Raw genomic sequence first — 20584 nt, forward strand, 5'->3', positions numbered from 1 at the left:
TTTAGTGCAGATGTTATTAATTCAGGGATTTCTTTTTTTATTTCCAATCTGAGGTCTTCTATATCTTTCTACAGCTGTTTTATTTCAGAAGCGGTTGATTCATTGCTTTCAGCTGTGTGATTTCCAATTTGTTCTGTGTTAGTGTCCTCTGCTCTTGTTATGGTTGGGCTTGGGTTCTGAGGTTGCACTTTGTTCCTTCTCGTTATTTTGTGTAGCACTGTCTTCTGCCCTTTGTTGTAGATCTTTGCTGTAGTTATAACCTTCGCAAGTACTGAAGTTCAGGTGGAGCTCTACAGATTTTGGAGCTATCCAGCTGCGTCTGGCTTAGGTATGGCTGCTGTGCTCAGCTCCTTCCCGCTGCGGACCTGGGGTAGGACTGGGTCTGGGGGTTCCCGGAACTCGGCAGAAATTCCTACTTGGCGGGAGGGGTGGGGCAGGTAAGGTGGAGTGGTGGGGGGGCGGCCCAAGGGGGTGGGAGAGGGTCAGGCCCACGCTGCACCTGGGCTGGGATTGGTCCCGCCGGCTCAGGGTAGCAGGAAGCTCTCCACACACTCACCGGACCTGGGCTAGGACTGGGTCTGGGGGTTCCCGGAACTCGGCAGACATTCCTACTGTGTGGGCGGGGTGGGGGAGGTACTGCGGAGTGGTGGGGGGCGGCCCAAGGGGGTGGGAGCGGGTTCGCCCCACGCTGCGCCTGGGCTGGGACTGGTCCCGCCGGCGCAGGGTAGCAGGAAGCTCTCCACACACTCACCGGACCTGGGCTAGGACTGGGTCTAGAAACCTCTTAATAGGATGAGATCCTAGCTGTTGATTCTTAGAAGTACTTCCATGCAGTTTGATTTTTATTCATGAGCTCTCTGCCTACCCCTACAATTCCACCTAGTTTCTCTTCCAGTAGATTTAGTGTTTCTGTTTTAATGTTTATATCCTTAATCCATTTTGACTTTAGTTTCGTGTATGGCAATAGACCTGGGTCTAGTTTTAGTTTTCCACTTATGGAGAGCCAGCTTTTCCACCACCATTTGTTAAAGAGGCTAACTTTCTTCCAGTGAACATGTTTGGCCCATTTGTCACAGATAAATTGTCTTAGTGTTTTTGCAACTGTATTTGCACCTTGTAATCTATTCCATTGATCCTCAGGTCTGGTTTTTTTTTTTTTTCCCAGTACCATCCTGATTTTATCACAGTAACTTTGTAGTATAATTTCGAGTCAGGGATTGTAATGCCTCCTGCCTTGCCTTTGTTGCCCAGGATTGCCTTTGCTATTCTTGGTCTTTTCTGGTTCCAAATAAATTTTAAGAATGTTTTCTGTTGATCTGTGAAGTACAATGATGGTATTTTGATAGGAATTGCATTAAGTCTGTGTAAGAATTTTTGGAGTATGGCCATTTTTACAACATTGGTTCTTCCTATTCAGAAGGAAGAAATACCTTTTGATTTTCTGAAATCCTCTTCGATGTCTTTTTTCAGAGTATTGTATTTTTCAATGTATATATCTTTTATTGAATTTGTTAGATTAATTCCTAAGTATTTTATTTTTAAGGATGCTATTGTGAAGCGTATTATTTCTCTAATTTGTGTCTCAGTGAGTTGTTGTCTGGGTAGAGAAATGCTATTAAATTTTGGGTGTTTACTTTGTATAATGCTATGCTACTAATTTCTTTATTAATTCTAGGAGCTTCCTGGTGGAGTTTTTTTGGGTCTTCCATGTAGAGTATCATGTCATCTGCAAGTAATGGTAGTTTAACTTCTTTGTTAGCTATTGTTATTCCTTTTATTTCTCTCTTGTCTAATGCCTGTATCTCATATTTGCCAAACTACATTAAACAGGAGTGTTCATAGTGTAGATCCTTGTTTTGTGCCTGATTTGAGAGTAAAATATTTCAGTTTTTCTCCATTTATAATGATGTTGGATGTTGGTTTGTCATAGATGGCTTTTATCAGATTGAGGTACAAACCATCTATTCCAATTTTCTATAGGGCTTTGATCATGAATGTGTTGGACTCTGTTGAAAACTGTACTAGAGACCATGTCAGTTGCTTTCTGACAAAGTACTTGAATACATTTTTCCATGTCCTAAGCGTTATTGATTAGAGCTGGTAGACTAATTGAACTGGCAGAAGAAATTTCAAGGCATCCCATTATTCAGGCTGTGTCATGGATACTACTAATAGGTGTTTTTTTTGCCATATTAATGGTAAGAATCGGGCAAAAAAAAGAGCAAAAAGTTTAAAACACTTACATTTTGGCTCCAAAATAAGCACATGTATATTTAGTGCCAAAAGAAGAATGGTTGCTAAAGTGATTATTGTCATTAAAGATAAACAAAGTCCTTTAAACTGGGACAAGAAGAAAGATCTCTTGAGAGTATTTCCAGAATAAGAGCCTACCCTCAAAAGTTTATATTTTTCATTTGAGAAGTGAATCCCTGGGACCTTAGAAGGGCTCCCAAAGGAATTTATCCCCTCAGATTCATTTCACCATACTCTACCATCAGATGCTTAAGAGGATGATGCAGCTGTGGTCCAATGGAGCCTGGCTATGGCTCATACTGACAGCATATCTTGGTATAGTCTTTTTGATGCTAGTTTTACTGGTAAGCAGAATGCAAGAGTTGTGGTGTCATGGAGGCTTCCAACGAGATTTTAAAGAGAAGTGGAAGACCATGCAACGTGCCCCCAAGAGTTAGAGTACTCAAGGTGTAGGAATAAAGTTCAGGTATAGTAGATAACCAAGGATTTTGGAGCTTCCAGGAACATGAGACGATTGACAAGTAAAGCCAGAGGTAGCAAGCGCAAGTAACCCAAGAGAGAGGTCATATGAGATACAACCTGCAAGGTCATAGCAGTGGGGTCACTCAAGCCCTTTGGAACTCACTTCTTACTACTGTGTGCCCCAGGTGCAGGACATAGAGCTGCATATAGGCTACAGTGTTTGCCCTCTTGTGTTTTGATATTACTTGGTCTGAACCTTTTCTATTCACCTATTTGTCTTTGTTGAAATAATGTTTATGCCACTCTATATTGACATGAAGAAACTTGCTTTTCTAATTTTACAGAAAAGCATTTGCATTGTTGAAAATTGTTGGAATTGTTGAGACTTTGAGAAGGAATTGTTACACATACAATTGTGTACGCAATAGTTTTATAACATTAGGCATAATCATGGACTTGTTTATATTTGAAGAGTATGGTTTAAAGAGATGTTAATTTATTGACAAAAATGTTAGTAATATATTTTGTACCTGTAAGACTATAATGATATCTTCTCTTTCATTCCTAATTTTGATAATTACCACTAGTCCTTTACTTTTCCTGATCAGACCAGCGAAGGATTTATCAATTACCAATTTTGCCAATATTTTCCAAAAACTGACTTTTATGTATCTCCTTTGTATATTTTTAAATTTTTAAAAATACAAAGTCTCATTACACATATTGGACTTGTAGTGATCCTCCTGTTTTCAGCCTCCCAAGCACTAGGACTACAGGCATGTGCCACCACACCCAGTCTCAGTTGCTGCCTCAGCACACCCCAGGGGCGGGGTTGGCATGGCAAGTGGAAATCAAACCCTGGCTGCTGCTCCTTGCCTAAGCAGGCACTTTAATCCATTGAGCTATCTGGCTAGCCCTACTTTGTAGATTTTTATTTCAATTTTGATTTACAACTAATAAATGTACATGCTTATGGGGTACAATATATTTTGGTGCATGTGTGTGCAATGTTTAATGGTGATTTCTATCAAATAGAAATTTTAATTTGAGAAACTGTGCATACATAATAGCACCTCATGTATTACTCTAAATATCTTTTTTAATGCTGATAGTAATGAGCCTTGTGATAACTATGTATATACTAAAGCTTTTTGTGCTTAAATTTATTAAATTTCACATTTTCACTTCTTATGTATAATATAGTATCTCTTTCCTCCTGTTACGCAAATTACATCCTGGCCAATGATTGGGAAAATAAAGGTTTCAATAATAGCTGGGTACTTATAAATAGGCAAGGGTAACACATGTAGAAAGGGATAAACCATCTTACATATCTGTGTGTGTGTGTGTGTGTGTGTGTGTGTGTGTGTATGCATATGGGTATATAACTATACCTGGAAGTCAGGGACTTGTACATGTTAGGCAAGTACTCTACTGCTGAGCTATTTCTGCAACCCTCCCATAGCTGCATTAATGTTGATAGTAGTTGTTGATATTGATGGTTATTCCTGATTAAGGCTGATTCTTTAGTTAATCAGCACGTTGAAGACTAAAAAGGAAGGACTAAAAAAGCTAATCTTCAGATTTCCTTAATTAAATAGATTTTATTGCTTACTTCAGATTGAAAGCTATTTCTGGCAGTTCTAATTGTGTTACAAGAGTCCTAATAGTAATTAGGACTCAGTGAATGGAATAAAATGGAATTTTCTCTAGGAAAAATAATATTACTATAAATAAATGCATACTATACTGTGGTTATTATAACGAGCATGATGTTCATTCTGTTTAGAAAAAATTGGGACAATAAATTCATACTTAAGAACCTCTGAGAATTGAGTTAGACTTATGCAAATACAGCTATCATCTACTTTTCTGGACATTTTCTGAATTGTTCTTGTTTGTGTAGACCAGGGTCCAAATATCAAGTTTAATTAAGTGAAGTGTTTGCATGTGCACATGCACACAGTGATGAATATTTTAGAAAGAATCTAGAAAACCTCACCAATTATTTTATTTCAAAATGTTCCTATTTGTTTTTAAATTTTGGGGGGCATTTAAATTATTTTAGTCAATGATTAGTAAAAATGATGATAATATATTGAGGAGAGATTTTGTTGACCAATTTTTTCTCTTTGTGAATGAGTGGCCAAACATGCTAAATGTGCCATGAAGCATAAGCAATCCAAATAGAGTGAGTTTCTGAACATTTGATTTCTGATAATCCTGGGTCAAAACAGATAGTACTTGCCTATGTATTTTTAACAACTTTGGAAAAGATCACATACATATTAGAAGCACCTGCAAGGATTGACAGTGGTAAACAGTTTTTAATATTTGTAGGTATGATTGGTAGCTGAAGAAGATTTGTACTAGGGGCTTGCCTGTAATATTTTCTATTTAATAGTGAATCCTTTTTACAATCTAGTGTTTTACAAAGTATTTATTGAGCATTGAATACTGTGATTTGGGTAGGTACCTCTCAAATATCCTTATATTGAAGACTTGGTTGTCAACTTGTGACTCTATTAGAAATTCCTATAACCTTTAGGATGTGGAGCCTAGTGAAAAGAAATTAATTCATTGGACACATGAAGTGGATACCAGGACCATGGCCTCTTCTTCTCTCATCTTTCTGTGTTTCCTTTCCACCACAAGAACAGTCATCTCTGCCAGATACTTTTTTCATGTCTTTAGTACAAGGTCTACAGGGTCTTACTACACAGATCAGACTCATAGTGATCCCCCAGTTTTCAGTGATCCCAAGGGCTGGGCTGACACCACACCAAGTTTCATTCACTGTCTCAGCGAGCCCCAGGGGCAGGGCTGGCATGGCACGCTGGGGATTGAACCCCATTCCCTGCATCGGCATAAGCAGGTGCTTCAGTCTTCTGATCTATCTCGCTGACCCTTCTGCCAGATATTCTTGCCCATGGTATACTACCTTGCCATAGGCCCAAATTTAGAAAGGCCAACTAACCAATTAGTCAAACCTCAACAACTGTTAGAAAAAAATAAATCTATTCTCTTTTTGAATTGATTAAAGTATTTTTTACAGAAACACAAAGCTGATTCATGTACCTACTATATGTCAGGCATTGCACTCTGTGTTAGGCATCAGTGAGTGGTACAAAGTCTTTCTCTTTTTCTAACTTTTACTGTATCAGGGATATAAATTTGACAGGCTTCTTTTACCTAAAAGTAGTATCTTTTTTACTTTGTACATTGGTTAAATACAGGCTTATTCAAGATTATGGTTATACTACATTTTAGCTACTGAAAATTGTACTGTAGTTTTTTTTCTTCTGATCAAAAGGTTGAGTTGGTATAATACTGCATTAACTTGCTCCAGTATCAAGTTTTTCAAATCTCTGCTTCTTGAGGGTATTTGTAGTCTAGATCCAACATTATTTTCATCCATTTACATCCAGATTAATTTATTTGACTATTGCAAATCCAAGGAAGAATTTTGGTAGATAGATGAATAGATATCTGATAGTATACTGCATGGTCTGTACTCATTATATTAAAGTTTCTAATGACTGTCCACTTAATGTTTTTCTGCACCAACATCATTTTCATCTATTGTCAATTTAGTCTATATAGAGATGGCAGGGGCAACCTGCACAGTGGTCTCTATGATTGTTTGATAGGATATGTCAGTGTTTAATAATATGAAGGCTACAGGACTTAAGGCTGATTTTGTAACCTTTCTTTCCAAATTGTTTTTTTCCATAATTTTATTGAGAAACAAATAGCAATGAGACAGTTTCAAATTAAATTCGTAGGACAGTTTCAATAATTAACACATAACATACTCTTTTCCTAGTGGTCATGTGCTGTACAAGATGCAGGCATGATATCCTATTTACAAACACCATTAGAACAAATCCTTCTATTCATTAAGAGAATGTAACTATATATCTATCCTAACCATTTTGAATACACAGATACAAAATGGACATTCCTCTGTATCCCCTTTTTTGTTTATTTCTGTCATTTGAATATTATAGGTGTGTTAACTCAGAAAAATATTCTAAAAGAGTCTAGTAGTCCATAATAGTATTGGGTCTTCTGCTTCACTGGCAATGTCAGAAATTGTTGACAAGAGTCCCCTACAGCTCAACATAACACTATGGCTTTACTTCTTAAACTTCATTTTTATACTTTTCTGCTGGATGGTTAAGACCAAGATAAAGCAAGACCTGTGCAACAAAAGTTGTAGCTTTTGGATCTGATAAGGTCAGTCAAATCCCTTCATGATTTATCCTGAGATCCTGTACCTCAGATTGTAGAACCTTTGTCAGTGTCAGCCATGTGGATGAGTCATGGCCATTGCTTGGCCAGTGTGCTCTCTGTGAAAGCCTGAGAGAATGTTTTCTCTCCATGTGACTCTCCTTAGGCACACTTTACATCATCAGTCACTTTCCTCTTTGGCCCCATAATCTTGATCAGAAAATTTGGACACTACTGAGTTATATGACATTACAGTACAAGTTGTCATATGTCGTGAGTCTTAATTGACCTTGAAAGGCTAGGGCCAAAATATTGGCTTTCCTTGCGCCCCTCCTTTTTCACTAATTTTGGTCTGCAAACTTAGGTTGTTAACCATCCAGAAGAGAAGTTTATTGTTATTGCCATACAACCTAGGCTGTTAAGCTTAACCTCACTATCTGTCTGAATATCAAACATCTTAGGCATAACATGGAGCAGGTATTTTTCATCAAATTGAACCCACATGATACCACCAAGAATTTTTATTCAGACTTCGATTTTGTCTGATTTTGCTTATTATTTTTTCTGGAGTTTGTGGCCACATGCTAATGGAAGTTGCTTTGTGGTACTCACTGGAAAGACAAATACCCTTACAAGAATGTTTTGTCGAGGCTGGCTAGGTTTTACTGTCTAATGACAATGTGCCTTCTAGAACTGCTTGGGTTCTCTTCTAGAGTCTGTGTTTAGATAATCTAACAGCCAACCAAAGGACCTTCTGATTCCTCACCCACATCTTTGTGAAATAAATAGGTCTTAGGAATATGCTTCAAATTTGAGCCACTAATAAAGTACAGTCACACATAGTTGGAGAACTGAAATCTTTGTAAAGGCCACACTATTTTTAAATATTTATATCCTCCTTACTTCTAAAAAGTTTTCATGTGGGGTTACAACCATTGATACCTATTAAACAAGATAAAAAAAAGACAACAGAATAAAATATTTGACAAGAAGAAAGAGGAGATAGATTTTGGAGAAAAGTTATACTGGGGGATATTCTACGAGTTAAAAGATTAGTGGAGTTAGTGTTTTTCTTATTTTAGGGAAGGGTCTACAGGGTGTTCAAGATCTCACTACTAGATTGGACTCGTAGTGATCTGCCTGTTTATGACCTCTCAGGAGCTGGTATTACAGGTGCGTGCCACCACTCCCAGTCTCAATTGCTGTCTCAGTGCACCCCGGGGCGGCATGGCAGGCCTGGGTATCAAACCTCAGGCCCCTGTGCCTGCTTGCAGAGTTAGTGTTTTGAGTGTCTTGTTCAAGTGTTGACAAAGGAAGAAAATTCAAGAGGTTACTTTAGTCATAGATTGTCTAATGAGCATGCATGATTATTTATGAGTTCATTGTCATGGCAAGCTGATTTTAAGTGATTTTTATTTATTATTATTATTATTATTATTATTATTATCATTATCATTAGTGATACCAGGGTTCAAATTTGGGACCTTGCACTTGCCAAGCAGGTGCTTATGCCATTGAGCTATACCCCCAGCCTTAAGTGAATTTTCTGCACTTTGACTTAGGTGAGAATGGGGAACCTCGGTCAAGGTATTCTGAGTGGCTCTGCCACCATTTAGATAGCCTACTAAAGGGCTTTGCACATGAGTATAGGTACTTATATCCTTTGTTTGGCTATCAAGGCCAAGGGTTGTTTGTCTAGCTCAACTCACTTATATTCATTCTGTCTGTTTGAGGCTGCATAAGGAAAGAGGAGGACAAGTTGTTAGAGCAAATACAGGGGTCTGTCCATGCCCTATTTCCTTTGGTCATTGTTCATACTTTGAGTGGTGAATCCTGCAAACCAGGCTAGCAGCATGAGGCCTGCCTACTCCCAGGTACCTAGACACCATGATTTCAGGAAGTCTTTAGATATGGAATACTTGTATGATAGACAGTTATGAAATTTGAGTTCAATAGAAGTAAACAATTGAACTGTCCTTAGTACTCTAGGGAGATTTTCCATATTTGGTAATGTACTGGGCAGTTGCAAGGATAGGAAATTCTTTCTTGCATCTAACTGATAAAAGATAAAATATCAAACTGAAACCATTGCTGGTGAAATAGGCCCAATTATATTCAATTAGGCAGAAGAGCCTACTGAGTAAGACCAAAATTAGGATTGAATCTCAGTCTGTTAACTGAGTGATTTCTGGGATGTTATTTAACATCTGTGCATCTAGTTCTCTTCTGCACTATGAGAATAATAACAATATCTATAGAATTGATGTAGAATTAAATAGTTTACATCTATAAAATCTTTATAATAGTCTCTTGCCATGAAATAAGTACAATGATTTTTGAGCATTAGAAAGGATGAACTGGGAAACATCATTCTGGTCCTTAAGCAAGAAACTGAAGTATGTCCAAATAAAAGGAACAAAGTCATTCAGGATCTCTGGGGATAATGAATTATATGGCTGTAATTACATCATCTGGGTTGTGAATGATGGGCCATAATACTTGTGCTGATAATTCTGAGAACCCAACAATATATGAGTGTACATTGGAGTAAAAGTCCTCAGTTTATATCTGAATATCTGGTAAAATGACAGTTGAATGAATGTGTAAAACTATATTCATCATAAGGACAAATTTTGATGAATTACTATAAAATGAACATTCTATACAGGTTGATAAAAAGAAGAGACACTTCCTTCGGTCCCTTTTGTCACTTGCATTACCATCCTATCAAAAGTAGTTGTTAAGCAGAAACAGACATCTAAGGGCCTGCCAAATAGCGCAGTAGATTAAAGCATCTGCAAGCAGGAGCAGGGGCTGGGAGGCCTGCCCACCCCCGCGGTGTGCTAGATGGCAAATGAGACTGGCTGTGGTGGTGCACACCTGTAATCCCAGCTCTTGGGAGGCTGTAAGCAGGTGAATCACTACAAGTCTGATCTAGTAGTGAGACTCTGAACACCCTGTAGACGCTTCCCTAAAATAAAAAAAGAAACAGACTTCTAACAATATATATTACACTTCTGTATTCTTTTACCTAACACTGTATTTGTAACAGCCATATTGTGCTTGGTATGCAAAGTTTATTCCTTAATATTGCTATGTACTCATCCATTGGATGATTATACCACAACATGTTGTTGGGGTCTGTTCTTGCTTAATATTTATTTCCAGATTGTAGCTACTAAAAATGCCTTTCTTTTACCCTTCACCTTTGGATATGAAAGTTTGTGTTAAAGTTGATTTACTTCCCACTTTGAAGTTTTCATAATTCTGTCCATGATTTACATGATTTCTCTTGAGATGAGATGCACTGTTACTGTTCCTTTGAAGGTATTCTTTTTGTATGTGTGCTAATGAGAAGTGGCCTTCGCCCTGAGCTATATTTCCCAGCTCCCCAATTTTTTAAAAAAACATAAGGTCTAACTAGTATGTTGACCAGATTGTTCTTAAATTTGTTTTCTCCTTGTCTAAGCCTTCCAGATAGCTGGAATTACAGGCATGAACCAGTATGTGTGGCTTATTTTTTTTATTACTGACTTCCTTCTAAGTCTTTTCTTTGATTTTGATGTTCAGAAAGTTAACATGATATGTTTAGCTGCAGTTTTGTTTGTATTTACCCTACTTTGTATTTTTAATACTTCTCAAAACTGTGGTTTGATATTTTAGCAGTGTAGGAAAATTCTCAGCTTTCATTGTTTCAAGTCCTAATACTGAGACATTCTTCCGACTCATAATATTTCTACTTTTCCATGGTCTCTTACACTTTTTTATTTCTCCTTTTGAATATTCTCTTTTTCCTTCCTTCTAGTTAATGATAATTATTTTTATAGTTGTGTCTAGTTGCTGTTAAAACTTACTTTCTTTTTATTAAAAAAACAATAAAAATGATGCAGAATTTCAAAAGAAGATGATAGGAAATTAACAATGGTTATTCTATTGTATGTTGTCATCTTCAAAATAGTTGCTCAGATTACCAAATATAGGTCTGTTCTTTTCAGTAAACTAATAGAAATTAGTAGTACAATTATTCGTATATCCTTTCTTTCTTTTTTTCTTTGCCTCATCCCAATTGTTCTTTCCTATTGAGTAGTTTCTTTCCTTTTCACAATATTTATTGTACCTTTTGGATCTTATTTGCTTTTTCAGTTTCTCATACCAGGAAGATAATACAATATTTACCCATGTGAGATGTGAGTCTGATTTAGTTCACTTATGAGTATGGTTCAAGTTGCATTCATTTACCTTTAAGATCCCTGAGTTTATCTTTAATTATAACTGAGTTATACTCCATTGTATGAAAATACTACATCTTTTTTATCCACTCCTCATTTAATGGGCATTTGGGTTGTTTTGAAGATTTACCCATGACAAATTGAGCTGCTAAAGACATGGGTGCATGTGTATCACTGTGATACGATGTTTTCCATTCTTCTGGGAAAATACCCAGAAGGGGAATAGCTGGTTTGCTTGTGGGGAAAAAGGAACCCTTTTCCACTGTTGATGAGAGGATAAACAGATGAAACCACTGTGCAAATCAGTGTGGAGATTCCTCAAGAACTATGAGTAGCGGTCCTATCTAACCCATCTGTTACTTAACTTAAATCAAGTTGTTTTTTTTTAAGTTATAGAATTTTCATTGGAGTTTTTAAAAGTTTCAGGTTTCTGACAATTTCCCCATCTTGCTATGCAATTTCATAGGCATATTACTGTTTTTAAAATCCATGTGCGATAAATCCAAAATCTGTATCTCCTCTGGGGCTGTTTTTATTATGTTATTATTCTTGATTTTCGGTCACTTTTTGTTTTTGCTCTTGGCATGCCATATTGTATTTAATTTACTGCCAGATGTTTGTATGAAAAAGGTAGAGATTTGAGGCTCTGCATGATTTATTTTTCCCAGGAAGATTTTACTTTTGTTTTTGTCAAGTCATTGAACCAGATGGAGATTAATCTGATTGGATCACAGCTTGAATTGTCTAAAATATGTAATGCAGTGTTTATGAGGGTTTAGTCTATTTCCAGTCATTCTGAGTCCTGGTGTCCTTTGAGTTGCCGTCAGAAAGCTCGGGGTATATACCTGGGCCTTTATAGAGGTTAAATGTCAGGATTTGTTCCCACACTCACAGCTCTGAGAGATTACTGAATGTTGTATTTAGATTCTTAGTCTCCTGATACCTACTTTTGTTTAGGCAAATGTCTTGAGGGTAAAAGGAGATTTCAGAGGCTTACCTGGAGACTTTTCTCTGCTTTGATATATCTCTGATGCTTTTTCAAATATGTTCATCCATTTGTCCTCGGCAGGAATATTGCATTAAAACACACTAATCTTCCATTGCTAGCATGAAAATCCTTTTGATTTTTCATGCCCTTTTTCATGTTGAATGTTCTTTGATGATTGTAAGAATAGTATTTCATTCTATATGGTATTTTTTTTATAGATCTGACTTTTGCGTTTTGTAAACTTCTTGGGATGCCTACAGAGTCCACTATATAATCTACTACAGAATCCACTATAAAACCCACTATGTAATGGAATTTGATCAATAGTTAAAATAAGGTATAAAAATGTTACTAAGTACATGAAAACATATTAGAAATCCTTAGTTGTCAGGTAAATAAAAATAAAAAAAATACAATAAAAGGTTAAACCCATTAAAGTGTATAGAATCAAAAGTTAGATAATAGATAATAAACCTTAGTGAAGATACAGAGAAAATGGAATCTTCATACATGACTGATCAGTATGTACAAATGCTGCAACTGCTTTGGAAAACAGTATGTAAGTTACTTAATTAAACATAAAGTTACCTTATCATGCAGTATCACCATTCCCATGAGCTCAAGAGAAAATAAAATATGTTCATATGAAAATTTGTACATTAGTACAATAGCAGTATTCACAATAGCCAGCAGTGGCTGATAACTCAAATATCTGTCTACTGACGAATTGGTGAATAAAATCGTGTACACATATTGTAATAGTACATGGACATAAAAAGGAATAAAGTACTGTTAGGCACTATAATGTGGATGAATCTTAAAAGCATTGTGTTGAGTGTAAGAAATTGGTCATATAATCTCACATATTATTTGATTCTTATGACAGTCAATATTAGGTAAAGCTCTACAGATACAAAGTAGACTAGTTGTTCTTTAGTCTGGTAAGAGTTGGTGCACAGTTGGAGAGGCAGTAGCTTAAGGACTTAGGGTTTCCTTATGAGTTGAAAAGAATGTACTAAAATTAAATGTGATGATAGTTGCACATATCTGTGAATATACTTAAAAGCCCTATTGTTCACTTTAAATGTATGTGTTATATTTCAGTGAAGTTGTTAAAATAAAGAACCTAAAGCATTACTTGTGATACTAGCCAGGGGGAATAGTTGGCAGATATTGGGTACAAGCTTATGGTGATGATGATCTCACTTTTATTTTTATTTGTTTTATTTTATTTTATTTTTTCAGTGGTTTCAGTTTGCATCAGTCAGTATTTTATTAGAAAAATATATAACACAAGATATACAAAAGTGTAAGAAATTATAAGACAACTTCCACTGGTCAGCCACACAGTCAGATGAGGAAGCATGCAGAGGGAGTCTGCACACTGGAGACTGACAGTTTCAGTCCAAGGTCTGAAGCTCACTGCAGTGTCCCATGCAAGTCTGCATCATGAGGCCAATGGGTCTGTGATGGAAGGCTGAAAGATCTGAAGTGAAAGCTGAAGTGTGTGCCGAAGCCAGATGATATCCAAGCTGAAGGTGAAGATAAGCTCTTGCAAAAAACAGAAGCCCATCCTTCCTCAGCTATGCCTGTGTTCCGCACTGTAATGCACTGCTTTAACACAGGCTCAAAAGCAATGAGGCAGATTACTTCAGACCTTTCAGCCTTCTGGTATAGACTCTTCAACATTCCATCACAGATCCATGGCCTCCTGATAGGGTCTTGCATGGAGCATTGCAGTGAGCTCCAGACCTTGGACTGTAACCACCAGCCTCCAGTGTGCAGACTCCTCAATCATGGACTGTGTTGTGACTCACTGTGTCAACTTGAGAAATCTAGTAGCTTAACTAAGCTGGCTCAGCAAGTCTATACCCTAGGGTGAGGAGGACCCACTCTAGGGTGGCTTGTCACCAGGATGTTATGAAGCAGAAATATTTTTATTTTTAAAGAAAATACAAAAAAACAGTAAAAAAAATAGAAATGATACATGGTTTCACTAAATATAATCTTTTCCATCAACAGTTTGCTGACCAGTTGTCAAGGCTCAGGGTGGAATTAAAGCAGAGTATCACTGGGTTCTACAATAAGTCTTCAAGGCTAATCCAGGGTGTAAACTATAGGACCAAGCAAGAATAATTTAATTAACTGTCCAGGAAAGCACAGCACTATCAAGATAATAATCCAGACTTATGTTAACTCCTAATTGGCCCTCACATTCTGAAGCAGCACATATCCTTAATTACTCCTGTGGTCAGAAAATACTGCCTTGTTCTGTATATCCCTGTTTTGTCAGACTCTTGTTTACCTTAAAGAGCGTTTTAAGACTGTTTTGGCTTTAATTTCAAAGATTTTCAATTTCTAATTGAATCCTACTTCCCTGGAAAGATTGGAAACAGTTCAACTTTTTGATTGAGAAAGAGCCATGGAGACAAAGAAATTTTCAGTAGATCCTATAACTCCTTAAATTATTTTACAGTAAGGAGCTTTGAGGACCAATTAAATCTATGGGAAAATTAAAATTTAGTTCCATTTTCAATATTTAAAATTGGTAATTCTGGGAAAGCCAGATAGCTCAGCGGACTAAAGCACCTGCCTAGGCAGAGTGCAGCAGCCGGGGTTCGATCCCCAGCATGCCGTACTTTCCCCATCCCTGAGGTGCACTGAGATGGCAGTTGAGACTAGGCATAGTGGCACCTGTCTGTAATCCTAGCTCTCTGAAGGCTGAAAACAGGAGAATCACTGAGTCCTATCTACATAGTGAAACCCTGTAGACCCTACAGACTGTACCAAATACGTAAAAAAAGAAAATAGGTAATTCATAGCTTATGAAATTGTTCTTTTATTTATACATTGCTTACTTTCTTTGTGCTAGTCTCTGTTATGTGTTGGTGCTAAGAAATCCGTGTGAAGCAGTGACTACCTTGAGGAGATTACACTTTAATGGAAAAAAGACAAGTAACCCAAAGATATCAATGGATGAGATAAGGATCTCTATGAGATCTCAGTAACAACACTGAACTTGAGACAGTTTTGGAAGCATTTAGCACAGCTGAATAATTGTAGTCGAATGAAGAGGCATCTTTGATGAGTTGACATTTTTGCTTTACCTTAAATAATGAATAGGGTTCATTTAGGGAGAGAAAAGAGTAGAACGAAGACTGGTGACAGAAACACCTGGGATGGGACCACACAAGAACCCTATTTGAATAATGAGGTCTGTTACAAACCGATCTTGTGGTCTCACAATGTCAAATAAGTCACAACCAAAAGGAGGAATTTAGGAGAGTTTATATTGGAAATTAGAATATCTCCAGGATTTCCAGAAGTGGGGTGCAATAGTGGGTAGTCATATGGCCCCTCAATCCACAATTACTTACAGAGCACAGGAATTGGCCAGTTGTTCAGAGGCCACCTATCACAGGAGGCTTTGTGGATTTAAAATGATCAGTTGGAACTTAACCTCTCTAAACCAGTTCCTCAGTGTGTAGAGTTTAAAGAGAACTGGGATTTTAGAGGGGAAAAAGCTGGTTATTTTGCATTTTAAATTCTCAAAACTCCAGAGCTAGTAGAGAGTGGCTGCAACTCTCTTCAATAGGGAGTAAGTTGCATGTTGGAGACACTTCCTGGTCCTCGTCTCCGTCCAAGAAGCCAATATTTGTAATCCTAAAGTCATGTTATTGGAATCCCATCAAGTTGATTCCAATCTACCACTTATAATGCAACCCACGGGGAAAATAAAGACACTAAATTAGCTTTTCAGTCTTCAGGGAGTCAAGGGGCTCTAAGTCCAGCCACGAAGATGTCTTTTTGGAACCAAGAGAGTGACCCAGGGCCTCACCCGGTTTTTATTCAGTAGGGGAGTGGCTTGAGGAGGATTGACTGAGAATTGTGGGAAGTAGGTGATCATTGTGAGCTGAGCTAGGTGGCTGGCCTACATTTACCTCTGCGATATGCAGAGAGGATATGCTGAGAGCACAATCTGCATTATATAGTATCTAATGTTTTGGTAAGTCTGGTGCTTCAGCTCTGATGTAGTCTTTCAAGCCCCAGGAAGTCATAGCCTCTTTCTCCAGGCTCGATCTCAGCTGGCGCCACGGAGCATTAGCTCTACCACCCTGTCTCAACCGGGCTCACATTAAAGAGCAGCAGATGTAGGTTACCAGGGAAACACGCATGCCACCTTCAAAGACTATCACCAGCACCTCAGCTAGAACAATACGCATTGCTTAAGGCCAATTGAAGGATAAACTGAAGTCCTAGCCAGCTCTGTACAATACGAGGAAATAGGGTCAGGCTCAGTCAAAATGGAGACAGTTGCTTTTCTTTAAGGAGAGCTGCTCAGGTGGTCCTCCACACTTGCATTCCATATTGCTTAAGGTAGTTTATTCTTGGTCCAAAGACCTAGTTCACTGTTTATTCTTATTTTAATTCTTATCAATATAGTTGATCAATTAACTTTATTTTGGGCCCTTCCCTCAGCTAGCCACCTTTCTCATGAACTAACTAAATTAACTACTTTATAGAATATTAAGTATAACACATGTTAAAACGAGGAAGAGAGGAAAATAATTTAGAGTAATACTACTCAAACTTGAATTTGCACACAAATTACCCTTAAAATATTTTGAAAAAGCAGATTCTGACATGAAGTATGGCACTTCTAAAAACTCCTCATCAATGCCATATTGATGGCATATAAGCTCCACAGAGTAGCAAGACCTCATAGATTTTTTTTTATTTATGATGAAGAGGAGGGTAATGAGTTCTGGCTATCTCATATATTTTTGGATGATTTGTAGTGATGTTGTCATAGGCTGTAAAGGGAATGTTAGGGAAGATTTTCAGGGAGATGTAAGTTTTGTTATGTGTGTATTGTGATGTGTGGGATTTCGTTTTGTTTTGAAGACCCCTGTGTGATATCTAGGAAAAGAAATCTGTCAGACCCTTGGATAGGAGAGATTAAAACCATGGTTCATGAGTGGGAACGGATGTACCTATAATTACACTAAGAAGGGAGGGGCTGCTAGGAAAATTAGAGGATGACCAAGAGAAAATGATATGGGGCCTACTACATGCAGACTTTTAATAAGATAGGAATGAGCAATATCAAATGTTACAGAGATGAGGAACAAGCAGTTCTGTGTTCAAGACTACAAGTAGAGGATTAGGAAGTGTTTTGATTAGAGATAGCTCATGAGAATTAGATGAAGAATTTCAAAAGGAATGTAATAGACAGGAGAATGGGCAGGGTAAAAGGAGGGCTTTTTCTTTCTCTCTCTCACTTTTCCTCCCCCTTTTCATTTTCCTCCTCCCTCCATCCTTTCTGCTTCCCTCCCTTCCTTGTTATTGCAGGAATTTCCTAACATACAGTTATCCACATTTTTGTAAATGCAGCTGACTGAGGCAGTTTAATAAACTCAAGGAAAAGAGCCACAATTGACAGAGCAATTTTAAAATTGGCAAGAATGATCGCACTTAATGGAGCTAGGTTTTTGAGATAGAGGCAATGGTGGAGTGTAGTACAAGTGAAACTCCTAGTTCCAGATAGTAAGGAAGATACTTTAAAAATTTACCAAGTTGAAAGGAAATAAAAAAGGGAAAAGTCACTGCCTTTCAGAAGAATTCCAGTTTCTAGAAGCTTACTGGGCTAACTTTCTCATTTCCCTCAGTCATTACACTCCATATCTCTTCAGTCTGCCTCAGTTGCCACTTTGAAGTCATTTGCTATTTTTTGAAAAGTCTATTACACCAAATCATTTAATGAATTCTGTGATTTTACTGAAGATTTAGTGTCTTCAGAGATCAATGACATTACAGAGAACAACTATCTATCTCCTCTATTTCACAGGCCACCTCCATCATCTCTTGAAAGCAGCTGAGTAAATGTCACTCTCATTTTCGAAGTAGGAACCCTTCCTAAGAATTCTGTGGAAGAAAATATTATTTATCTCTTTACACAGAGATTGAGTGGCAAGTCAGGAAATGAGTAAATTCATTCCCAGTAACAATTTTTCTGTGAAATAAGATAATTCATTCTGGGGTCTGTTAGCCTGGGATGAGTAGGAGGAGGCTTTAGGAGTGTGGAAAGGGTTTAGAATGGTGCTGAAGCCTTCCTGTTTGGATTTAACAAAAGTGGTGTCTTGCCTTATGATAGACAATGAAAACATATACACACCTGGGAAATAAAAATAGTCATGTTAGAGGATGTCAGACCTCTAACGTACCATTTAAATAAGCAGGTCAGACAACTTGTCCCCTTTTATATTGGCTGTGGAAAGATAAGTTTGGAAAATGATATGAGGAAACTTTTCTTCATTCAAGTTTGAATAAATAGATATTTGCATGGGCATTATTCCAGTTAATCATTAGCTAACAGCCAAATTCTGGAGATAGAAATGTGTGTCACAAGCACTTTGTGCAAGTTCCTTCTCTTCCAAGCATATCTCCCTTCCTGGCCTCATTTCTATATATGATATTTTTCAATGGGCGTGCTTCTCAAGATAATTTTTCTTAGAATTCTGTGGTTATTATCAAACACCTTATGGTTAATAATTGCTTAATTCTCTTGATAAAGAAAAAGATATAATTTGGAAAATTTGACCTTAGAAGAACAAAGTGGATAATCACTGAAAAAATATTTGGGTTATTATATTGTTAAAGGTTATACATATTTTGTGGTTAAAATATGATGAATAAAACAGCTAGATACAGTATGTGTATAACTGTATCCTATGTATTCTAATCATTCGTGCTTAGCTCATCTTTTACACTTAATATATTTTTCTTAACATAGAAATCCTGAGAACTAAAAGAAAAAGATTCAATACTGGATTCTTAGGGTTTTAGAATGTGTAACCACACATAAAAGTATATGTTCTGCTTTAGAATGCTCTGCTGAATTAACCTCTCAGGAAAAATAACTCAGTCTAATCACTTTCTAGTCTACTCTAGTAATGGTACATCTGTCTTTTAAATTTGATTAGTAGATGCTAGTCTTTCCAGTGAATAATATTGATAATTAAGTCAATACCGATGACTTTGAGAAAAATTGATGCTTTCATTAAAATTGACTTTCTCCCAGGCAAATAAACACCAAGACTTCAAAATTTGTAGGCCCACCAAATATACAGATGTTTTTCATTTAACTCAAAATGCAAGAAAATAATCTTTGCTCTTGCATATTTTAAGTTATGAATTTAGACAGAGACAATAAAATTACATGGAATTGCTTTTTTAAAGAAGTAGGAATTGATAAAGTTACAATAATAAATACTGCAGTAATGTCAAAACAATATCCAAATCGATCAATGGAACAGAATAGGGAACCCAGAAGTAGATATACATAAATATAGTCAACTATATTTCACCTTCAGCGAAACAGCAAAAGCAATACAATGGAAGATTATAATCTTTTTTTTAATTTGGTGCTAGGATAACCTGATATCCATACCAAAAAAATTACTGGACACAGACCTTAGATTATTCACAAAATCTTGCTCAAAATGGTTCAAATACCAAAATGTAAAACTAAGAACTACAGAGTTTCTAGAAGATGAAGAGGAAAAAACCCAGATTACAGGATGAGTGACGACCTTTTACCTACAACACCAAAAGCAGTCTCCATGAAAGAAATAATTGATAATTATTAATTAATAATTTTAATTAAATTAAAATTTTCTGTTCTATGAAAGACACTTTCAATATAATAAAAAGAGATTATTTCCAACAAACTGGAAGATATTACTTGGAAAGGATGTCTAATAAAAGACTATTATCTAAAATTTACAAAGATGAATAAAGATTAAAAGATTTTTTTGAACTATTCAACATGGAAGCGGAGGTCGATAAGCTAGAACTGATATTCCAGAAAGCTGACTCGGATCTGGATTATATTCAGTACAGGCTGGAATATGAAATCAAGTCTAATCATCATGATTCAGCAGGAGAGAAAAATCCAGTAACGCTCATAAAGGAATTATCAGCCATAAAGTCTTGATACCAAACTTTGTATGCACGTTTTAAACCTGTTGATATTGAACAGAAAGAGATTAAGAGCCGCATTTCTACTACTTTGAATAAAACTATGACCATGATAGAAGAACTACGAAAGCAAACAGAAGTGGAGCTGTTACCACTGACTGAAGAAGAAAAAACTGGAACAGAACAGTTAAAATCTCACATGCCACACTTATGAAGAAATGAAATTGCAGAAGAGAACTCTGTTGAAGAAGAGATTAATTCCAGAGAAATATAAAGAGATGTCTTGTTAATAGTTCTTGAGTATAGGTGGGGAGGTCAAGGAGGAAGAGGAGGAGGAGGCTTGGTTTGAGTGACCAGGAGTGATGCCTTTCATAAGAGAAGAATTAAGAAGGGCAGATATTAGATTAATACAATTCAGCCACTCAGGTGGAGTGGAAAT

The 20584-nt window shown here is 36.9% G+C and overlaps 1 protein-coding gene and 1 pseudogene across 1 annotated transcript in view; both read left to right on the top strand.

Annotated features, from left to right (window-relative positions):
- Nucleotides 1-20584, top strand: part of Xk (X-linked Kx blood group) — an 85766-nt gene that overhangs the window by 51940 nt on the left and 13242 nt on the right. The gene's annotated exons all lie outside the window — the stretch shown is intronic.
- On the top strand, nt 19994-20359 carry LOC101567458 (annotated as a pseudogene).

Source organism: Octodon degus, unplaced genomic scaffold (assembly GCF_000260255.1).
Source record: "Octodon degus isolate 3935 unplaced genomic scaffold, OctDeg1.0 scaffold00243, whole genome shotgun sequence".
Classification (NCBI taxonomy): Eukaryota; Metazoa; Chordata; class Mammalia; order Rodentia; family Octodontidae; genus Octodon; species Octodon degus.